Source organism: Fukomys damarensis, unplaced genomic scaffold, assembly GCF_012274545.1.
Source record: "Fukomys damarensis isolate Sample0158 unplaced genomic scaffold, DMR_v1.0_HiC HiC_scaffold_38, whole genome shotgun sequence".
NCBI classification, from domain to species: domain Eukaryota; kingdom Metazoa; phylum Chordata; class Mammalia; order Rodentia; family Bathyergidae; genus Fukomys; species Fukomys damarensis.
Genome location: NW_022900950.1, coordinates 25816537 through 25838552, shown reverse-complemented (window position 1 = coordinate 25838552; position 22016 = coordinate 25816537). Strand labels below are relative to the sequence as shown.

At 37.9% G+C, this 22016-nt stretch overlaps 1 pseudogene; it reads left to right on the top strand.

Annotated features, from left to right (window-relative positions):
• LOC104850519 overlaps positions 1-21613 on the top strand; it is a 42737-nt pseudogene extending 21124 nt beyond the window's left edge.
• Positions 21614-22016: the final 403 nt, after the last annotated feature.

Below are 22016 nucleotides of genomic sequence, written 5' to 3'. Positions count from 1 at the left end.
TAAGGGTTAGACTAGGTCACCTTCCAGCATCCAAGTGAGAACGAGCGAGGCCAGGCCTCTGGCAGAGTGTAGTTCCTCCCACTACCTCTGTTCTGAGTCCAGGTAGTTTCTGGAATAATTATAATGTCTCACTTTAGTGGAGATAGTGATACTCCATTACAAATGAGAGAAGGAAAAAGCTACCTTACAGGTGAGAGAACGTAGCACCAAAAAATGTATTCAGAACCACCATTTTGAAATTTTAAAAAGCAAACTCTCACATTAAATCATAGTTGTTTCTTTTAAGACTTCCCTTTCATCAATGTAATCTTCTCCTTATTCCTTCCTCAAGCAACTCTTTTTTTGGGCTGAACAAATGAGAAATTTAGTCCTCATGCCTTGGACAGCTAGCTCTTCACTAAGGAAATGAGGCATCCTGAATTGGATTCTTGTAGAAAAGACTGGGAGCAGGTGCCACCTGGTGGCCAGAGTTGTACGGGCCATAAAAATGTTCAAATGAGTTGCATGGTTTCAAAACAAATTTTTCTCTAGTCTCTGTTAAGAGGTAATGTACTAATTTCTGCTATAGCATTGTTAATATGATTGCAAAAATGGAAACTTAGACTACAGCACAGGCCCCACAGTGTGGTCTGAAGATTTGAGAGGGATACATCCTCTTCCATTTCCCACACGGGTACATACCTACAGAAGACTAAACATCCACCAAAAATATGTCACAGCCTGTAATCCCAGCATTCTGGTAGGCCAAGGCAGGAAGATCAAAAGTTCAAGTCCAGCTTTGTCACTTTAGTGACTAAGCAAGACCCTGTCTTTTTTTTTTTTTTTTTTTTTTTTGTATAGTTGAGACTGACCTGGAACTCACTATGTAGTCCAGGCTGGTCTCAATCTCATAGCGATCCTCCTGCCTCAGCCTCCCGAGTGCTGGGATTACAGGTATGCACCACCACGCCTGGCCTGCAAGACCCTGTCGATGATGATGATGATGATGATGATGATGATGATGATGATAGGACGGGGATGTAATTCAGTGTGAAGGACCTAAGTTCGATCCTTAGTACCAGGGGGAAAAAGGAAGGATGGTTACAACAGATTGAATATAAAGGCAAAAAAATAAGAATTTAATTGTCTACCACCAAACCAAATATTCAAGAGATTTATGTAATGAATTTAAAAAGAAAGAAAGCCATTCATCCACTAGCTTTTGTTTTGGAAAGGATAGTTATTTTGCATCAAATACATTATTTGTATTTTTTAAATTAACACTCCAAATTTCTCAGTTTTGCTTTCTAATATGATATTTATAAATATATTTGTTCCTTGGTATGTGTGGTGGATCTAGTGCTTCCCACAGATCATCTGATGGATTTGCATAGATCACATCATATATTTTAAATCATCCCTAGATGACTCATCATGCCTAAAACAATGCAAACGTCAGTAAATAGGTGTTATGCTTTCTCTTGAAGAAATAACAACAGGAGAAAAGTCTGTGCAAGTTCAGTACAGATGCTTTTTTGTTCAGTACAGTAAATGACTTATGAAGATTCAAGTTGTGAACTTTCACAGGTGTACTGTATAAGACTCATTTTGTTGGATTATGAATGAATCTGATTTATGAATTTTCAGGGTCGATATGCTGAAGGGGTATTTTCATGGGTGAGGTTCCCAGGGTAAAGAAAGTGTGTGGAGCCGACATCAGCAACAACACCAAGAGCAAAAGTCTTTATTCTTTGGTCCTTATATAGCTGGCCGCACGGCCTTACATCATTATGTCCTTAGATAACCGTGTGTCGGGAACCGGCGACGCAGAGCACTGTCCAGCAGTGTCTCAAACCTGAAAGAGCAGCAGGGTGGAGATGGGGCAGAGAGAAAGGAAGGACGCCAAGACAAGAGTCTGATCAAGGCGACGTTTATTGCAAACAAGCATCAGCCTTTTAAAGGCACATCAACAGGAAACACCTGACTCCTACAGCGAACGTCAGATCTTTAACAGGAAGTACCTGACTCCTACAGATCTTTGGCTATCCGAGTTTCTCTCGTGCAGGGTCAGAAACAAGTTTAACATGTGCAGTCCTTAAAGAGGAACAAATGTTATCTTTCAAAAAGCCAATGGGCCATGGCTGGCTTCCCACAACCGTGTAATGCATGTGTGGTAGTCTATGCTAAGTCATGCTTACATAACTGTGTCCTGTTGTGTGCATGTGCTAGATGGTGGAGTCATGTCCTTAAGGGTCCTCAGGTGCCCTGGGCTTTGAATCAATCAGAAGTGATTCTCTACATGAATGTTCTTCCAGAATAGAACTTGTTTATAAATCAAGGACTTACTGTTCTGGGGATTGGACCTAGGGCCTCTGTATTGAGCTACATTTCCAGTCATTTTATTATTTTTAATTTGGAGACTAAGTCTCACTAAGTTGCTAAATTGCCCAGGCTGGGCTCAAACACAATCCTCCTAGCTCAGCCCCTCAGAGTGCTAGATTACTGGTGTGTGCCAGCATCCCTGAATCCAGACACAATTTTTTTCCTAATTAATTTATTCCTGGGGTTAACTTCAAGGTGGAGAACCCATGGATACAAAGGAGTGACTATCCCAGTCTTTGCCCACACACTGAAAGCTTTCTCAGGTCCTCAGTAACAAATATAAGGGCACCCCGAGGTCAGAGAGATTGAGAATCACGGCTGTTGCACTGTCAGCTGGAGCAAGTATTCACAGTTGGCTGATGCTCCCTGGAGTGTTTCTACACCTTTTCAGCTGATCTCAGAATTTCATGATGATTTATGGTCAGGTTCACCTGCACATGTGTTTCCATCAACTACTCCCATGAAAGCCTTCTCACTTGCTGCTTATATTGGGCTTATATAGAAATTAACAATTAAAATATTCACTAAAGGGGTTGGGAACATAGCTCAGTGGTACTGCATGTGTTTAGCATGTGCAAGGACCTAGTTTGATCCCAGCAGCACAGAAATACGATTTTAAAATTCACCAGAAAAAGCTTAGAATTCTTTAAAAATACAATAAAGAGGCATCTAAACTCATAAAACTACGGCTTTAAATGGCTATGTCATATTTTATTTGGTAATCTTGCACAATTTTCTGAATTGTTCATTTGTTATTAGAAATGTAGATTATTTTCTATTTTAAATAATTGAAAATAGAAATATTTCTTAACAAATATGTCCTAATCCACATCTTTGCACCCAAACCTTTTCTGCATCTCTATATCCATAAGAATTTTTTTTTGTGTGTGTGGTGATGACACTAGTGATTAAAGTCAAGGCTTTCACTGAACTACATCCTGGCCCATTTTTATTTTGAGATACAGTCTCACTAAGTTTCACAATTGCCCAGACTGGGCTGAAACTTGCAATCCTCCTGTCTCAGCCTCTCAGAGTGCTGGGATTACAGGCATGTGCCAGTGTCCAGCATTTAGGTTTAGGTATCTGGTTACGTATTTCTAAATTGTTTTCCTGGAAAGGTTGTTCTGATCCATACTCTTGTGAGAATGTTGATTTCATGTCTCTTGTGAATTTTATTCTTTACATATTTAATTTCTGTATTTTGAAAAATAAAACAGAATGTGATGTTTCTTGCAGGTTTTCTTTCCTTTTGTGTTCCAGAATTGCAGCTGAGACCCAAAGTCCCTGCCACAAGATGTTAAAAAGTTTATATTCTAAGATCTGGGCATGTAGCTCAATGGCGCCATGCCTGTCTGGCAATGTCAAGGTCCTCAGTTTGATTCCCAGTACAAAAAAAAAAAAAAAAGGTCTACTCTATGTTTAAGTATAAACCCACATAGATAGGGATGGGTTCATGATCTGAAATTTTAAGCCTGCTCAATTTTACCTTTATGCAAATATTATATTTAAAATATGTTAAATGGAGAGGGGAAAACATCAGCTGTTTGAATATGACTTTCCTGCTATGTGAACATTTAAATTTATTTTATTTTATTTATTTTTTATGTTTTGGTACCTGTTTAAGTATAAACCCACATAGATAGGGATGGGTTCATGATCTGAAATTTTAAGCCTGCTCAATTTTACCTTTATGCAAATATTATATTTAAAATATGTTAAATGGAGAGGGGAAAACATCAGCTGTTTGAATATGACTTTCCTGCTATGTGAACATTTAAATTTATTTTATTTTATTTATTTTTTATGTTTTGGTACCAGGGATCAAACTCAGGACCTTGTGCTTGTGAGACAGGCATAGTGCCACTGAGCTAAATCTCCAGGTCAATGTAAACATTTTAAAGACTTCTATATGTTACCATTTTCTAGGGTTGTGTCTAAAAAATTAATGTGTTAATTATTTTATTTATTTATTTATTTTGGTACTGGGGATTGAATTCAGGTCCTTGTGCTTGTGAGGCAGGCGTTGAAACACTGAGCTAAATCCCCAGCCCTGTGTTAATTATTTGGAAGTACCCAATCAGACAGAAAAGCTTTTTGTACCAACTGGTATCTTCTACTGTACACTTCACTTGGAGGATTGGAAGCGTTCAGTGGTGGAGGGAGAGCACGTGCATAGTGTCCTGGAGACCCTTGTTCCTATGCTAGCATCACAAAAAATAAGTAAATTTCAGTGAGAAATTCCTATTTTCCCATTAAAAAATCAGATTAATTTTTCAAGATAGAAAACCAAGTTGTTTCCTCATTACTTCTAAATTAAACCATCTAGGGCTGGGGATTTAGCTCAGTGGCTCCACCGTCTGCCTCGCAAGTGCAAGGATCAGAGTTCCATCCCTGATACAACAACAAAAAAATTAAACTAGCTATTTTAGAAAGGTAAAAGAGAATATTTCTATCTCATTAAAGAAATCTTAAAACAGTTATTTGACATTTAGAAATTGTGGGTGGTTCAGAAATCACTCATCAGTGTGGTGGTGCATGCCTGTAATCCCAGCACTCAGGAGGCTGATGTGGGAGGATTACTGTGAATTTGAGGACAGCCTGAACCACATAGTGAGACCCTGTCTCAAAACAAAAACAAAAACAAATAGGAATCACTGAATCTTCTTCTTCTTCTTCTTCTTTTTTTTTTTTTTTTTTTTTTTTTGTACCAAGGATCAAACTCAGAACCTTGTGCTTGTTAGGCAGGTACTGTGCCACAGAGCTACATTTCTAGCCCTCTACTGATTTTTTAAAAAATAACAAGTGATTGGGTCTTTTCTTTTTGCAGTACGAGGGAAAAACCAATGTTATGTTATATTTTTTTGTCTAAGTTTCAATCACATTTGTGATTTATCTTTGTGGATTGTTCATTATTCCTCCGTGTGGGATCCTGTTCCATATATTAAGTACACTTCAAGTCATAAATTTAGTAAAATCAGTGGATCCTTGCCTGTCAGAACTTCAGGAGAGAAAGTGGGCATATGAGGAAATGAACAACTACGGGTGGGGATTGAACCCAGGGCCTTTGCCCTGAGCTACATCCGAAACCCTTAAAACAAACAAACAAACAAAAAACAAAAAAACACACACACGGTCCCACTAGTTGCCTAGGCTGGGCTTGAACTTGTGATCCTCCTGCCTCAGCCTCCCAGACAGTGCTAGGATTGCAGGCATGTGCCACCATACCCAGTACAACTGCTACTTTATGTGAAGATTTGAGACCTAAAGACAAAAACAATTAAAACAAATGCTTCTCAAAATATTATTTTTAGGCTGTTGAATGGATGCCCATATCTCATGTAATATTACAGGTTAACTTAGAAACTAACCTAAAGCACTAACGACCTCATCTCAGCTGTGCTCTACACTGACAAGAAAAGATTATTCCCATAGAACATGTATCTCTCCCTGTCTGTCTTCCATTTATCCAAGGATTATTTTGTAAAAACAAAATGGGTTTCTTTCTCCAACTAAGTGGGGTTTTTTTGTTGGGGGGTACAGGGGATTGAATTTGGGACCTTGCAATTGCAAGACAGGTGGTAGAACCACTGAGCTAAATCCCCAGCCATTATGTGTTTTTTTTTTAATTAGTTTTTTTTCTATGAGCCAGAAGGAGTGTAATATGATATCTTAAGGTATATAAATAGTAGCAAAAGAATTATATAGAAACTAATGTGTTTATAGATGGATCTATGGGTGTAATTTTTATTTAAATCACTGGGGGTTGAACCCAGGTGTTTGCACTGAGCTATTTTTTTTTATTTTATTGTGAGTCACAGTCTTGCTAAGACATTAAATTGCCCAGATAAAATTTCTTTTTCTTTTTCTATTGGTACTGGGGCTTTAACTTGGAACCTTGTGCTTGCAAGGCAAGTGGTGAAACCACTGAGCTAAATCCCTGGCCCTAAAATTTATTTTTATTAAGGAGAAACAACTAAAACCCACATAAAAGATTTCAAGTATTTCTGCTACTGGGGATGAGAACTATTTTTGTGCTAAGAAAATAAATTTGTTGCCTCAAATATGACTGTAAATTTTCTTCCTAGTGTATGTCTATTTTAGAATTTTGAATTCAAAGAATTGATGGACAGGTGACAAATAGGAGATTTTTCTATCTTTTAAAATTAATTTAATTTTATTTTATTCTACTTTATTCATTATTTGATGGACACTTGGGCCATTTCTAATACTTAGCTATTACAAACTGTGCCACTGTAAACATGGGTGGGTATATATCGCTGTGGTATAATGCTTTTAATTATTTTGGGAAGACACCAAGATGGGGAAGAAGGCTGGGGACCTAGCTCAGCGGTTCTGCCACCTGCCTTGCAAGTGCAAGGACCCGAGTTCGATCCCCAGTACAAAAAGGGGTGGGGGGGACTGGGTCAAATGGAACGTCTAGTTTTAGTTCTTTGAAAAATCTCCACACTGATCTCCACAGTAGATGCACCAGTCTACACTCCCACCAACAGTAAGGAAGGATTCTTTTTGGCCACAGTCCACCAGCATATTATTGGTTGATTTCTTGATAATAGCAAGTGTGAGATGGAATCTCGGTGTTTTTTTAATTTGCATCTCTCAAAGGACCAGTGATGTTAAAAAAAATTGTTCATATACTTATTTGCCATTTCTACTTCATCTGAGAAGTGTCTGTTCATTTCAGGTGCCCATTTTTGGATTGGGTCTTTAAATTTGGGTTTCCTTCTCCTCCTCCTCTTCCACCTCTTCCTTCTCCTCTTCTTTATATTTTAGATGTTAGGCCTTTGTCTGAGGAACAGCTGGCAAAATTTTTTTCACGCTGTAGTTTTTCTCTTCACTCTGTTGGTTTCTTTTGCTGTGCAAAAGCTGTAAGATGAGATCCCAGTTATTGATTCTTTGTAAATTTTCCTGTGTGATTGGGGTTTCGTTTGTAAAGTCTCTGTGTACACCTATGTTTTCAAGAGATATACTTATTCTGTCTTCTAGCAGATTTAGTATTTGTTTTAATATTTAGACCTTGGATCTATTTTGATTTTGGCTTTGTGCATGGTGAGAGATATTGGTCTAGGTTTAATCTTCAGCATGTGGAAAGCCAGTTTTTCTAGCACCTTTTATTAAAGAGGATTTCTTCCAGTGAAGGTGTTTGGCTCCTTTGTCAAAGATAAGATCACTGAGTTTAGAGTTGCTTCTGCGTCTTCTGTTCTTTTCCATTGATCTTCAGGTATGTTTTTGTTTTTGTTTTTGTTTTACACACAGGATCTTGCTTTCTAGTTCAGGTTGGCTCTTAACTCACTATGTAGCTCAGCTTGGCCTGGAACACACTGTGATCCTCCTGCCTCAGCCTCCCCATTGCTGGGATTATACCCCTGACATGCCTTTGTTGCCCAGAATTGCTTTTGCTATTCCAGGTCTCTTCTGGTTCCAAATAAATTTTAGGATTGTTTTCTCTAATTCTGTGAGGTGTGCTATTAGAATTTTGATTGGAGTTGTATTAAATTTGTGTAACAATTTTGGAAGTATGGCCATTTTCACTATATTGGTTCTGCCTATCCAAGAAGTAGGGATATCTTTCTGTTATCTCCTTTTTCAGAGCATTGTAATGTTCAATGTAAAGGTCTTTTACTTCCTTTGTTAGATTGATTCCTAAGTATTTAATGTTTTTGAATGCTATTGTGAAAGGTGTGGTTTTCCTAATTTTTTTCACAGTGTTTATTTGTGAACAGGAATGCTATTTTTGTTTTTGAGTGTTGACTTTCTATCCAGCTATGCTACCTCGTTATTAAACCTACAAATCTTTTGGTGGAGCTTTTGGGGTCGTCTATGTACAGTATCATGTCATCCACAAATACTAATAACCTAATTTCTTCCTTTTCTATCCTTATTTTCTTTTTCTTGTCTAGTTGCTCTGGCTAATGTTTCCAGAACTATATTTACTAGGAGTGATAGTGGATATCCTTGTCTTGTTCCTGATTTTAGAGTGAAAGCTTTCAGTTTCTGAACATTTAGTATGATGTTGGCTATTATTTTGTTATAGATGGCTTTTATCACACTGAGATAAAGACCTTCTATTCCAGTTTCCTGATGGGGGTTTAATCACAAGTGGGTGTTAGACTTTGTCAAATGCTTTTTCTGCATCTATTGAGATGATCGTGTGGTTTTGTCCTTGATTCTGTTTATGTGGTGTGTTACATTTATTGATTTGTGTATGTTGAACCATCCCTGCATCCCTGAGATTAATACCACTTGGTCATGGTGTATAATCAATTTGGTTATTTGCTGCATTCTGTTTGTTTGCCAGTATCTTAATGAGGCCTTCACATCTATGCTCATTAAGGAGATTGGTCTGTAGTTCTCTATTTTCCTTGGACCTTTCTCTGGTTTTGGTATCGGGGTAATGCTTGCATCCAAGAATGACTTTTGGAGTATTGCTTCATTTTCAATTTCATTAAAGAGTTTGAGGAATAGTGGCATTACATTTTCCCTAAAATTTTTGTGGAATTTATCAGTGTATCCATCAGGATCTGAGTTTTAATTAGTTTGTAGTTTTAAAAAATTAATTCTTCAATTTCATCAAGTGATATTAAATTATTTAGAATTTTTGTATCTTCTTGATTCAGCTTTGGTAATTCATAATGCCTAGAATTTTTTTTCACTTTTTCTGAATTTTCTATCTTATTAGAGCACAAGTTCTTTAAGTGGTATTAATGATGTGGATTTCTTCAGGATCCAATGTGATTTCACTCTTTTCAATCCTAATCACATGTATTTGGGTCTTTCCTTCTTTTGAGAAGGTTAGCTAAGTGTTTGTCTATTTTATTTAATCTTTCAAAGAACCAACTCTTAATTGATTCTTTGTATTGTTTTCTTTGTCTCAATTCCATGATTTTCTGCTCTGACTTTTATAATTTCCTCCCTCAAATGCACTTTGGCTTTAACATGCTTTTCTTTTTTTTAGAAACTTGAAGTTTAAGATTAGGTTATCTATTTGAGCTTGCTGTTTATCTGATGTGGGAATTCACCTCTATAAATTTCCCTTGCAGCACTATTTTCATTGTGTCCCATAAGTTCCAATATGATATATTGGCATTATCACTTAATTGTACAAACTCTGATTTCTTCTTTAATTTCATCTGTGACCCATTGGTTGTTCAAGAGGTTATTTATTTTCCATATGTTTATACAATTTTTGTGGTTTGCTTTGCCATTTATTTCTAATTGTATTGCACTATGATCTAATAATATGCATGGTATTTCAATTCCTTTACATTTATGTAAGCATGTTATATGAGCTAGTTTGTAGTTTATTTTGGAGAAAGTTCTGTGTGCTCGTATGTGTTATGTAGTTTTGGGGTGGAACAACAGATATCTACTGTAGATATCTACTAAGTCAATTTATTGAATGGTTTGTCTCACCTCTGACATTTTTATATTTTTTATCCACTTACCTATTTGTGAGAGTGGAATATTGAGTTTCCCCATTACAATTGTATTAGTGTTTATCTGATTTTTCATGTCCATTAGTGTTTGTTTTATATAGTTGGGTGTAACAGTGTTTGGTGGATATATATTTATGATTGTTATCTTCTCTTAGATTGTCCTCTTTATGAGTATGTAGTGACATTTTTTGTCTCTTCTGATTGGTCTTGGTTTGAAATCCAGTTTGTCTGCAAATAAAATAATTACTTCTGCTTTTTTCTGGGTTCTTGTTGCATAAAGTATTGTTTTCCAACCTTTGGCTTTCAGCCTATGCTCTTTTTTTTAGGAGTTAAATATGTTTCTTCTATGCAGCATATTGTTGGATGTTTCTTGATCCATTCCATCAATCTGTTGTTGTTTTTTTTTTTGGATTAGTGCATTGAGACCATTTACTTTGATGGTTATAACTTATAAGTATTGTCCTTGTCAAAATATTATTTTCCTGTTGTTGATTCTCTTTTTTCTCCTTCTATTTAATTACTTGCCTTGTCTGGTGGATTCATCCTATTAGGATTCTTGGAATTGTCTTCATTGTCTTTTTATAGAATATCCTTCAGAACTTTATGGAGCACTGGTTTGGTGCTCATGAATTTCTTCATGTGTTCTTTATCATGGAAGTATCTTATTTCTCCATCAATTTTGGCGGGTACATTAATCGGGGTGGAGGCTGTTTTCTTTAGGGTTTGAAAGACTTTCACTCTAAGATCTCCCTGACTTAAGGGGTTTGTATTGAGAAGTCTGCTATGATTTTCATGTTTTCCTTTATAAGTGATATATTTTTTTCCTCTAACAGTTTTTAGTATTCTGTTCTTGTGCTGAGTTTGAATTTGACATTGACTCCAAGTAATATCTCATCCTTTGCACCATGCTGTGGTCATAAACTGTGACACCCAGTCACTGTGGTAGTTAAATACTCAGAGCCCTGAGATGAAGCTGATCTGCTATTCTGAGTGCTGGGCTTAGCTGGTCCCTCCCTAAAATGTTGTCTAATCAAGCATGCTTCCCAGGGGACATGGCAGCCACTTGGACAGGAGTCACTCACCACCTGTTGTAGCACACAGCATCCACTGCTCTGTTTCACTGGTAGCCTCTAGAGTTGCTGTTTTCACTTTCTCGTGCCACAAGCCAGGAGTTGGGGAGAAAGTGCATGTTGCCCTTTCCTTTTTCTGTATTATAGTCTGTCTCTTCAGTTTCTTTGTGGCCTCAATTCTCTCTCCAGGTCCTTCCTGAGTCCCAGGGATCCACTCTTCTCCTTGTTTCTTTCCCCAAGTTATTATTTTCCAGTGTTTGAATTCTAAGTCTTGAAGAGGCTTATTTGTTGCTGCTTACTGCTCCACCATCTACCCAGAAGTTTGTCATTCAAATTTTGAACTATTTTGTTACCACTTCTAGCCTTTTTAAAAAAATTGATTTCCCTGAAATTCATCATGGCTAAATCAGTAAGACTGTTGTGAACCTTTGAATCATTTTCTCTTTGAACTCATTTATTTTCCTCATCCCTTCTATGAACTTTTCATAGATTTCCACTACCTGGTATTTGTTTTCTTCTCCCTTTGTATTCCCTTGCTCTGCCTTGAGGTCGGGAAAATTTGGAGATCTTCTATTTCTTGCTTTCTTGTGCTCCGCTGAAAATCTGTATCTAGCCCTCTTTTGGGGGGGTGCCACAGGCTGAGGCCTAGAGAAGTGAGGAGAGTTTGTGGCTTATGTGGAGCTTTTTAGTAGGACGTTGTCTTCCTGTAAATAATTTTCAGCTTTTTATGGCCAGTGCTAGTATTTACTCCTTATGTTATTTGCTGGAAGTGATTTGGACCCTGTCTCTATGTTTTGCCAAAATAATTACTCGTGGTTATAACAGCATGCAGAGGTTCAATCTTATAATACAACACTTCTATATGAGAGTTGTTATATTTTCCCCCTTTGTCTCTCATCTATGCCCAGTATGACAAGTTTATTTTTGTGGTTATTCTATAATGAAGTAAATGAGGTGGGGTAAGAAGAATGGGAGATGGTTGGATGAAGAGTGTTAGACACTAAGGGGGAATTTTGAAGGGGAGAATAGTGGTAGTTGAGAAGAAAAGGTTGAGTGGGATATGATTCTATCGAGGTACTTTTAGTTGAGTTAAAGAGTTAGTACTGAAAATTATTAGAGGATATTTGTGAGGCAAAGGGTGAGATATAGGAGAAAAGAGGTTAACTCTGTGATTGAGGAAAGTTATATGGTTGTCAGAATCTGCTGATAGGGAGAATAATAGGCTAGGTAAGATATGGAAGAGCCAAAGGCTTAATATGGGGGAGGATCAGAGTTAATACTAGAGAAGATAGGTATGACTGTGAGGGAGCTAAATATGGGAAATTTAAAAACTTGGGAGAAGGAGTTTATGTTTTTGGAAAAATAATAAGATACTTTAATAATGTTGTTTCAGGGGTTTGAGGTAAAGAGACTAGATAGGGAGCTGAGAACTTAGCCACATATTAAATCAGAGCGAATGAGAGAACAAATACACACAAGTAACAACCTAATAAATGCAGGAAACTATTAAAGAACATAATATAGCCCCACATTAGTAAATAAATTACAAAACATATAAAAACTTAAACCTAGGGTCCAGGATGTAGCTCAGTGGCACCACGCCTGCCTGGCAAGCACAAGGCCCTGAGTTTGACACCTGGTAACAAAAAAACAAAACAAAACAAATGCTAAATATCCCAAAACCCCCCAAATTTAAAACTATGTCTGAAGGAAACACATATTAAAATGCCAATGAGAATGCATAAACGATTTCCAAGTAGCTTCTGTGCCAAAGAGTGCTTACACCTCAATAAGTCCTCTGCTCATTGCACTGCAATCCTGAAGCTAACTCAGACTCAGGACTTCTATCTGCCAGGTTGCAGGCATCGTTGCATTCTTATCCAGACCAAGTTCTTGGATTGGGAATGCTTGCTGTCTCTTCCTTGGTGTGATGCTAAAATCAGCCAGAGATTTATGGGCATGATATTCTCCATGGAGACAAGATTATTGCCATGCAATCAAATCAGCTATCACAGTAACAGGCTAGTCTGTTACAGTGGTATCTATCAGGGCTAGTTGTAAAATAACACACCATGAGGCCCTGTTTTGGGCCTCCTTTTATCTTAGAGAAGAAATCCAGTGATAGTGTAAGCACTGTAACAGCCCAAGTATTGGCTCACAGTTAATGTGCACTAAATGCACTAGATATGTCTCCTGTAATGGTGAAAAACAGCATTCCACAGTAATTTTATAGAATCAGTTAACTGAAGCCCAGGAGTGGAGACTGAGTAATGGAGAAAGAGGAGGAGGAGGAGGAGGAGGATGAAAGAAGGGGGGGGGGAAAGTTTTTTTAAAAAAGTTTTCTTCTAGGCTGGGGATTTGGCTCAGTGGTTTCACCACCTGCCTTCCAAGCACAAGGGCCCGAGTTCGATCCCTGGTACCAAAAAGAAAAAGAAAAGTTTTCTTCTATGTGGTATGGGGAGGTAATTAGGAGGGGAACAAAGGATACTAATGATGATACTGTATATTTAGATGGGGATAACAGGGAAAACGGGATACAAAATTGGTAGTGAGAAAAGGGGATAGGAAAAGATTCTATTACTGATATAATTATTAGAGAAAAGGGGACAAGTGAACAGGGAGAGAAGAAAGAGAAGAAAAATTGAGGAAAAATAAAAAAAGAAGTCTGGTGAAAAGATATGAATAAAGATAGGAGAGATATAAAAAGATAGTGAAGAATTGCCTTATCTTCTATAAACTATATTGAAAGAGAAAGGCAAGAGGAAGAGAGGCACATAAGTAGACACATTCATATAAGAAAAAGGGGAAAATGCTGGAATAGAAATGGTGGGGATGAATGGGGGTAAACAAAAGGAGGAAAGCAGCAAAAAGAGAAAAAAGCCCCCAAAATTTAAAAAAACTAAAATGAAAATAATACAATAAAGTCAATAATAAAAGAAAGCTTTTTTTTTTTTTTTTTTAATGCATGGCTCTTTACCTCAGCCTCAGATTAAGCAGCAAAGCTCAAGCCAGGATGTATCTCTGTTTATGCTGGAAGTCTAAAGTGTCACTATCCTGAGGATGGTGCTGTGTGCAGACATCCATTTACAGTGAGGACAAGGCAGCGATACGAGCTTTCAATCCTTTTTTCCTCAGGCTGAACCTGGCCTCTGACTGACTGCAGGAGCTACGTCTGTGTTCACCAGATCCATACCCTCAGCAGGGCAGCCTTTAGCCTGCTCTCCAACTGCTGGCTACCTCCTGTGGCTGTACTTCCCTCATCCACTCTGGGAACCTGACAGTATGGACCATAGCTTGGTGTAGGACTCAGGTTCAAACACTCAGCCCTTCCCTACAGTGGTGACCTGCCAGCCCCTGTTCTGAGGCCATGGTGGCGGATGCTGCACCGTAGTCACTCCCCAACCATTGATTATGGAGGGCCTCTCTAGAGGCAGTGTCTCACGTTTTTCCTGCTGGCTTCTCTCAGCTCCAGTGCGGTTCTGTGGTTCTCCAGTTCTCTGTGAGCCAAGAGCTCTGCCTCACCTTGTCTTCCAGCTGGCAGTCAGCCACCCTCTGCTTGCAGTGCTTCTGTCTGCGGGGATCTTCCTCTCTCTTCTGTGATGTGATTTCTTAGATATCACTTAACACCCCCCCCCTTTAATCTCCTTTGTCAGTTCCCTTCTGGTTTCCAGTTAACACCTCTCACTTTGATTCCTCACCAAGCTACTGTTTTCCAGACTCTAGGAACTTTGTTCTGCAGAAATTTAGTTGCTGGCACTCACTCAATGTTCCACCATTTTCCCCCCTCTGCTAGTATCTTGTTGAGAATTTTTGCATCTATCTATATTCATTAAAGACATTGGTCTATAGTTCTTTTTTTCTTTGGCTACTTATATGGTTTTGGAATCTGAGCAATGCTGGCTTCCAGGAATGACTTTGGGAGTATTCTTTCCCTTTCAATTTCATTAATCAATTTTAGGATTTTTTTTTTTTTTTTTATCAGGGATCGAACTCAGGACCCTGCACTTTCAAGGCACGAGTGGTGCCACTGAACTAAACCCCTGGCCCAGGAGTATTGATGTTTTTATAGAAGTCAGTGGTGAATTCATCTGGACCCAAACTTTTCTTAGTTGGTAGGTTTTTAAAACTACTACTTAAATTTCATTGCCTGTTATTAGATTATTCGTGGTTTTTGTCACTTCCTTGTTCAGTTTTGGTAATTCATATGTATCTAGGAATCTATCCATTTCCTCTGTATTCTCCGATTTATTGGTGCACAGGTTGGTGAAGTAGTTGTTAATGATCTTTTTTATTTTGATAGTGCTTGTTGTGATTTCACCTTTTCCAATTCTAATTAAATTGCCTTGAGTTTTTTTTCTATTTTGATTAAGGGTTAATTTTGTTTATTCCTTCAAAGAACAACTCTTGGATACATCGATCATTTATATAACTTTTTGTCTCAATTTCATTGATTTTTACTCTGTTCTTTATTATTTCCTTCCTTGTACTAGGTTTGGATTTGAATTGTTCTTGTTTTTCTAAGACCTTCATGTGACTCATTAAGATATTTATTTGGGCTTACTCTGTTTTTGTGATGTGGGCATTCACAGCTATAAATTCTCCTCTGAGGGCTGTTTAAACTGTGTCCCATAAGTTCTGGTTTGTTGTACTGGAATATTGTTTAGTTGTAGAAACTGTCTTATTTATTCCTTGATTTCCTCTATAATCCATTGTTAAGTTTCCATGAATTTGCATAATTTCTGTTTTGTTTTGTTTTCTAGTTTTATTGCACTATGGTCTGATTATTATTGCATAATTTCATTTTTTTTCTTTTTTTCTTTTTTGGTACCAGGGATCAGGACCTTGAGCTTTCGAGGAAGGTGGTGGCACCACTGAGCTAAATCCCTGGCAATTTTTTTTTTTTTTAAGAGCCTGAGGGCTGCATCCTTATGGGTGGTTTAATGCCTCTGTTGTTGTTGTGTGTATGTGTGTGTGACAGGGTCTTGCTATGTAGTTCAGGATGGCTTTGAATTCACTATGTAGCCCAGGCTTGCCTCAACCTCCCAAGTGCTAGGATTACAGGTGTGCCACCACACTTGGCTAATTCTATTTACTTAAACATGCTTTATTGGCTAGTATGTGGTGTACTTTGGAGAGAGTTCCATGTGCTGTCGAGAAGAATGGGTATTCTGTCATTGTTCGGTGGAACACTTTGTGGATATCTGTTAAATCTGTTTATTTGAAGGTTTTATTCAACTCAATTTTTTTTGTCTAGATGATCTGTCTGCTGGTATTTGTGACAGTGGAGAACTGAGATTCTCCACTATAATTGTTTATGTTTACCTGGTCTTTTATGTTCAGTAGTATTTGTTTTATGAAATTAAGTACACTGTTGTTCTGTGCATTTGTTAATAATTATTCTCTTCCTGTTGGTATAATTCTCTTCCTGTTAGGTTGTTCCCTTAACCAATGTGGTAACCTTCTTTGCCTCTTTTGATTGGTTTTGGCTTTAAGTGTATTTTGTCTGAATATGTTATATTGCTTTTGGGGGAGGTTCCCATTGCATGGAATATTTTCTTTCCTTTGATTTTTAGTCCGAGTTTCTTTTCCAGTTAAATGCATTTTTTGTATATATCACACAGTTGGATTTTGTTTCTTTATTCACTCTGCCAGTGTGGAATTAAGACCATTCACATTTATTGATAGGTATTGAGTTATTTCTGTCATTGCCTTATTTTCCTGTTGTTGATTCCCTATTTTTCTCTTCTACTTAATTGTTCACCTTACCTTGTGTATTCATTCTATTAGAACTTTTGTCATTGTAATCTTCATTGTCTCTTTCTAGGATATCCTTCAAAAAATTTTTTGAGTCCTGATTGGTGGTCCTCAATTTCTTTAGTTTTTTTTTCATGAAAACATTGCATTTCTCCAACAATTTTTGTTACTGTTTTTTTGGGACAGGGTCTTGCTATGTAGTTCAGACTGGTCTTGAGCTCACTATGTAGCCCAGGTTGGCCTTGGACTCATGACAATCCTCCTGCTTCAGCCTTCCAAGTGCTAGGAATACAGGTGTGCACCACCACGCCTGACTTCGAAAGCTAGTTTTGCAAGCTATGTAATTTGGGGTTGGAAATTGTTTTTAGAGCTTGAAACACTTTACTCCAAGCTCTTAGATTTTAAGGTTTGTGTTGCAAAGTTTCCTATAATTTTAATAGATTCTGGTATCACATTATAAATGATTCATTGCTTTTCTCTAACTGCTTTTATGATTCTGCTATTGTGTAGTACTTCTGGGATTTTGACTACATAGCTATTTTGGTTCTATGCCAGACTTACCTGTATGTTAAATTATTTTCCTCTTTTTCTGCTATTATCTCAATAAGCAGGGCTTTTAAAAATGCTACTTATGCTTAAGTGCCACTGTAGCAGCAATCCATGTAACCCCAGACCAAAGCACATGCTACCTTTTTTCTTTCTCTTACTCTTAAGCCTGAAAGCCTGATTTATTTATAGTGGTGTGTAGTATTCCTTTTGTGTCACCCCAAAACCATTTCTCTGTGATCTTCAATAAACATAGCTGTTTTATATAAGAACTTGGAATCTGTGGGATCCACCACAGTTAGTTTCTTCTTTGCATTGCTTTTACTACATCCTGTAACTTTTGGTAAACTGTGCTGGTATCATTTGTCTCCAAATAGTTCTTGTTTCTCTTGTGATTTTTTTCTTTGACCCTTTGGTCTTGAAGAGTCTCTTGCTTAATTTCCATGTATCTGTGGATTTTCCAGTTTTCCTTATTCTGTTAATTTCTAGTTTTAATTGTAATTGGAAAAGACACTGTGATTTTCAAATCTCAGTTCCACGTTTTCTCCCTACTTTCCTTTCTTTCATTCCCTCTTACATACTCAGAATTGAACACAGCCCCTCCTCACCTTAAATTTTATTTTGACACAGGATCTTTCTAAATCATTAAATCACCCATCTGACCTCGAATTTTACTTGGAATGTAGACTTTGCAAGTCAAGAGCTCAATCCCATAAGACTGCCTTTACAGTCACAAAATGCCAGTCATAAATCCTAGGATCTACCCACAGATCTGATCCAGTGGCTATAAATTCAATTCTAAGAATCCTCTGTTCAACTTTTATAATTTGTTGGAATGACGTGCAGAACTCAGGAGAACTCTTTACTTATATTTACCACTTTATTATTGCAAACACAAATGAATAGCTGGATGAGGCAGGACTTTGGGTGAGATGTAGAGGGATCCCAAGCACAGGCATCTTTGTCCTCATTGTTGGAGTATGTCCCTGGATGTGGGTGGAGGTACTCACCAATGTGGATCTCACTGATGAAGAGCTCAATATTCAGTACTCTCGCTTGTCCTCTGAGACTAATGGATGAGACAAAAGTCTAGCCCTCTATTCACTTCATCTTTCTGGTGACCAGCCTATTTATTCTGAGGTGATCTAGGGACTCTATCTTGTTATTTCTTAGCTCAAATTTAGGTGTGACTGAAAGGATCTGTTATGAATAACAAAAGGTAATCTTACCACTTCAGGAAATTCTAAGGTCTTTAGGTACGCTCCCAGGAACCACCAGGGACAAATACCAAATTAATTATTTATCTATTTACTTATACATAGGATTACACCCAGGATCTTTGCACTAAGCTATATCCCCAAATTTTTTATTTTTTATTTTGAGACAGGATTTCACTAAGTTGCTAAGTAACCCAGGCTGGGCTCAAACTTGTGATTCTTCTCCACTAGTCTCTCAGAGTGCTAGGATTACAGGTATGCATTCACCATACCAGGCTCTAAATACATTTTTTATAGCAGAATTCAAAAAAAGTGAGGTGACTTAGGAGGAGGTTTAGTGATGTATGCTGTTATTTTAAATGTCAGTCTTATTTTTTCAACTAGACTTCAATCTCTGGGAGAAAAGACAATGACTTCAAGTTCAATGATTTATGTTGCATCATGCAATGTGAAAAATAAGTACACAAGTTATTGTTATGCTGTAATAACAGTAAAACTTTACATTCACATTTGATTTCATGGCATTACAAAATTGTTTCAAATGTATTATTTACTTTGAATTTCACAAACTTGGAAAGATCTCCATTTTACAGATGATCTAACTGAAGCCCTGAAGTCCTTATTCAGTAAACATGGTTCATAAGAAGCAGAGATCCAATGCAAATCCAATTCCTCTGATTTGAATTCCAAAAACAAAAGATATTTGACTCTAGGACATGTCCTAAGGTTTTTTTGCTTTTTGGAGACAAATTTCTTGCTAAGTAGTTCAGGCTGGCCTTGAACTCACTATATATATCTATATCTATATCTATAATCTATATCTATATCTATATCTATCTATCTCTATCCATCCATCCTTGGCTGGCCTGGAACTCATGGTGATCCTCCTGCCTCACCCTCCATTGCCATGCCCTGCATAAGTTCTTTGGGTCTTATTTTCTAAATCTGTAAAAGAGGGAATCCTTAAAATATTTCAATTCTAAAACTCTTTTTTTTTTGGTGCTAGGAATTGAACTCAGGATCTTGTGCTTGCAAGACAGGTGCAGTGCCACTGAGTTAAACCCCAGCCCTCAATTCCAAAATCTTAAATTCTATAATTTTTATATTCTCTTCTAGTTTTAAAGTATCTTTATTTGATATGCATAACAGTTGGCTTTTCCTTTGCACCACAAAATTCACAGCAGCCTGAGATTTAGCTCACTGGTTCCGCTGCCTGCATCACAAGTGCAAGGTCCTGAGTTTGATCCCTGGCACCAAAACAAGCAAAAAAAAAAAAAAAAAAAAAAAAAAAAAAAAAAAAAAAAAAAAAAAAAAAAAAAAAAAAAAAAAAAAAAAAAGAAAGAGAATAATGAATACTTCTATTTTTGTTTCACAATTTTACCAGTGCTGAGGATTTAGCTCAGTGGTGCCACCACCTGCCTTGCAAGGTCCCGAGTTCAATCCCTGGTACCAAAAAATAAAAATAAACAGATGTTCCAGAAAGACACTAATTTAGGAAAGACAAAATAAAGTTGGCTATTAAAGCAAATTCCACTGATTTCCATTTAAAAACCAAACAACCCTTTTCCCATGGAAGTTTATAATATATTCAACTTATTACTTTTGTTGAAGAATAAGTAGAAATGATTTGAGTCCACAGCATCATAGGTGGAAAAGAATACTCTGAAATAGAGGTGGCTGCATTAGTGAAATGTTCTTGATTTTAACCAGGTATCTACACTTTCTAGACTATAAAGACCCTGCTCATGCCTAGTGAAAAATTATTTGAATTTGAGAAAGTTTCTTTTCTTCTTCTATTTCAGGACATGAAGATCATGGGATAAGGCTGGAATACTATCCTCCCCCTACCCCAAGTGATATTATCAAAGAATAAATCAAGGAATAATGAATTAGACCCTGGAAAAGAATTAACAAGTATGTAAATTTGAAAGTGTTTTCCAACATTGAGATCCATCAACAACTTTAATTTTCCTGAGATTCTTGGCTCCTAGTTATGTGTGATGTCTGTAATCCACTTTGTAAGGTCTCAAAATGCAAAATTTGAAAGGAAGCATATTTCTTTTCCTTCCTAGTCTTTTTTTGGAGTGCTGAGGATGGAACCCAGGCCTGTGTATACTAGACAAACATTGTACCTCAGGGAATATGTGTGTGTGTGTGTGTATGTATATCCCCCCGCCTTTGTTTCTCAAACCCTGTCTATACTGAGCATGGTGTCACACTCCTGTAATCTCAGCACTCTGGAGAATGAGACAGAAAGATCTTCAGTTAAAAGCTAGCCTTGGTTACACAGAACGACCCTAAGGGGGGAAAAAAAGCCCAATTTGTTTGTAATTATACAAAACAAATGCCTTGGAATCCAAAGCTTAATATGAACATCAAGCCTCAAACACTTAGTCACCAACTATTTATTATTATTTATTATTTGCAGGTATATAATTGATCTTTGGTTAATTAGAGCTAGAGTTATTTTGTAATCTTTGTACATTGCCACTTGGTTGAAAATTTCAAGTGCCTAGTACATGTCAGGCACTATGATAACAACTTAGATTCGCACAACTTTTTTTGTTTTGTCCTTTGAGATAGGGTCTTGCTGGCTATGTAGTTCAGGCTGACCTTGACTCACTGTGCAGCCCCAACGGGCCTAGAACTCAAGGTAATCCTTCTGCCTCCACCCTGGAGTGCTGTGATCACAGGCATGCCATCAACCCTGGCAGGGTCACACAATTCTTAAAGGAAAAAGGACCATTAACTACATTTTGGGTCACTTGACTGTTTGGTAATAAAACTTATGTATTTCCTCGGTTTCTCAAGCAATAACAAATTTCATCAATTTACTTCCTCAACTTCATGTTGTAGAGACATCCAATACAAGAAATAACATGTTTTTCAGTGGTGTTAAATAAAGCAATTCTGTTGCAGTGACAAACCACTCTAACGGAATGGCTTACTTAGAATAAAAAAGACCTTCTTTATGACATTCTCATCAGATTTCAAGTTAGCATTGGTATTACAATTCCTTACACAGGACAAACCTGGTGGCCACACAGGTCCACGAAAGCAGGTGGTGTCAAAGGTTCGCTGCCCAGCTTTCTCCCTCTCCTGGAGGAGACGGCAAGTGGCACGGTGGCCTCTTCCACCAGAGTCCCTCAGCGGCGCGCAGTTCAATAAAGTGCGGATAGCTCTCCAGCTGAGGAATTCCATCAGGAGATGAAGCATCCTATCCTGGGATGCTCGCTCCTCCGGCAAGAAGAACAGAGAAGCAGGATGCTGGCGACAGAGAGGGTCTGAAAGGTGCACTCTGGAACGCGGTCCTAATGCTAAGAAATCCTGCAAGGCTCTGGAACCTGGAAAGGAAAGGTGGGGCTAGCACGCGACGTGAAGCACAACCGACTGAGGGAGAACGCAGGCGTCTGCGCCGAGCTGGGCGCCGAGCGAAGGGTGCGAACTGCTAGCTGCACGTCTGCTGGGGCTGCGCAGCCGGCGCGGAGCGTAGCACGCATGCGCACACGGCGTGCTGCGACTGCAGCAGTCTGGGCCCCTCGCCCGGCGTAGCCAGGCGCTGGCTTCTGCAGCTCTCGCTGTAACGCGGCGATCCGGCTCCTCTTGTCCGCTCC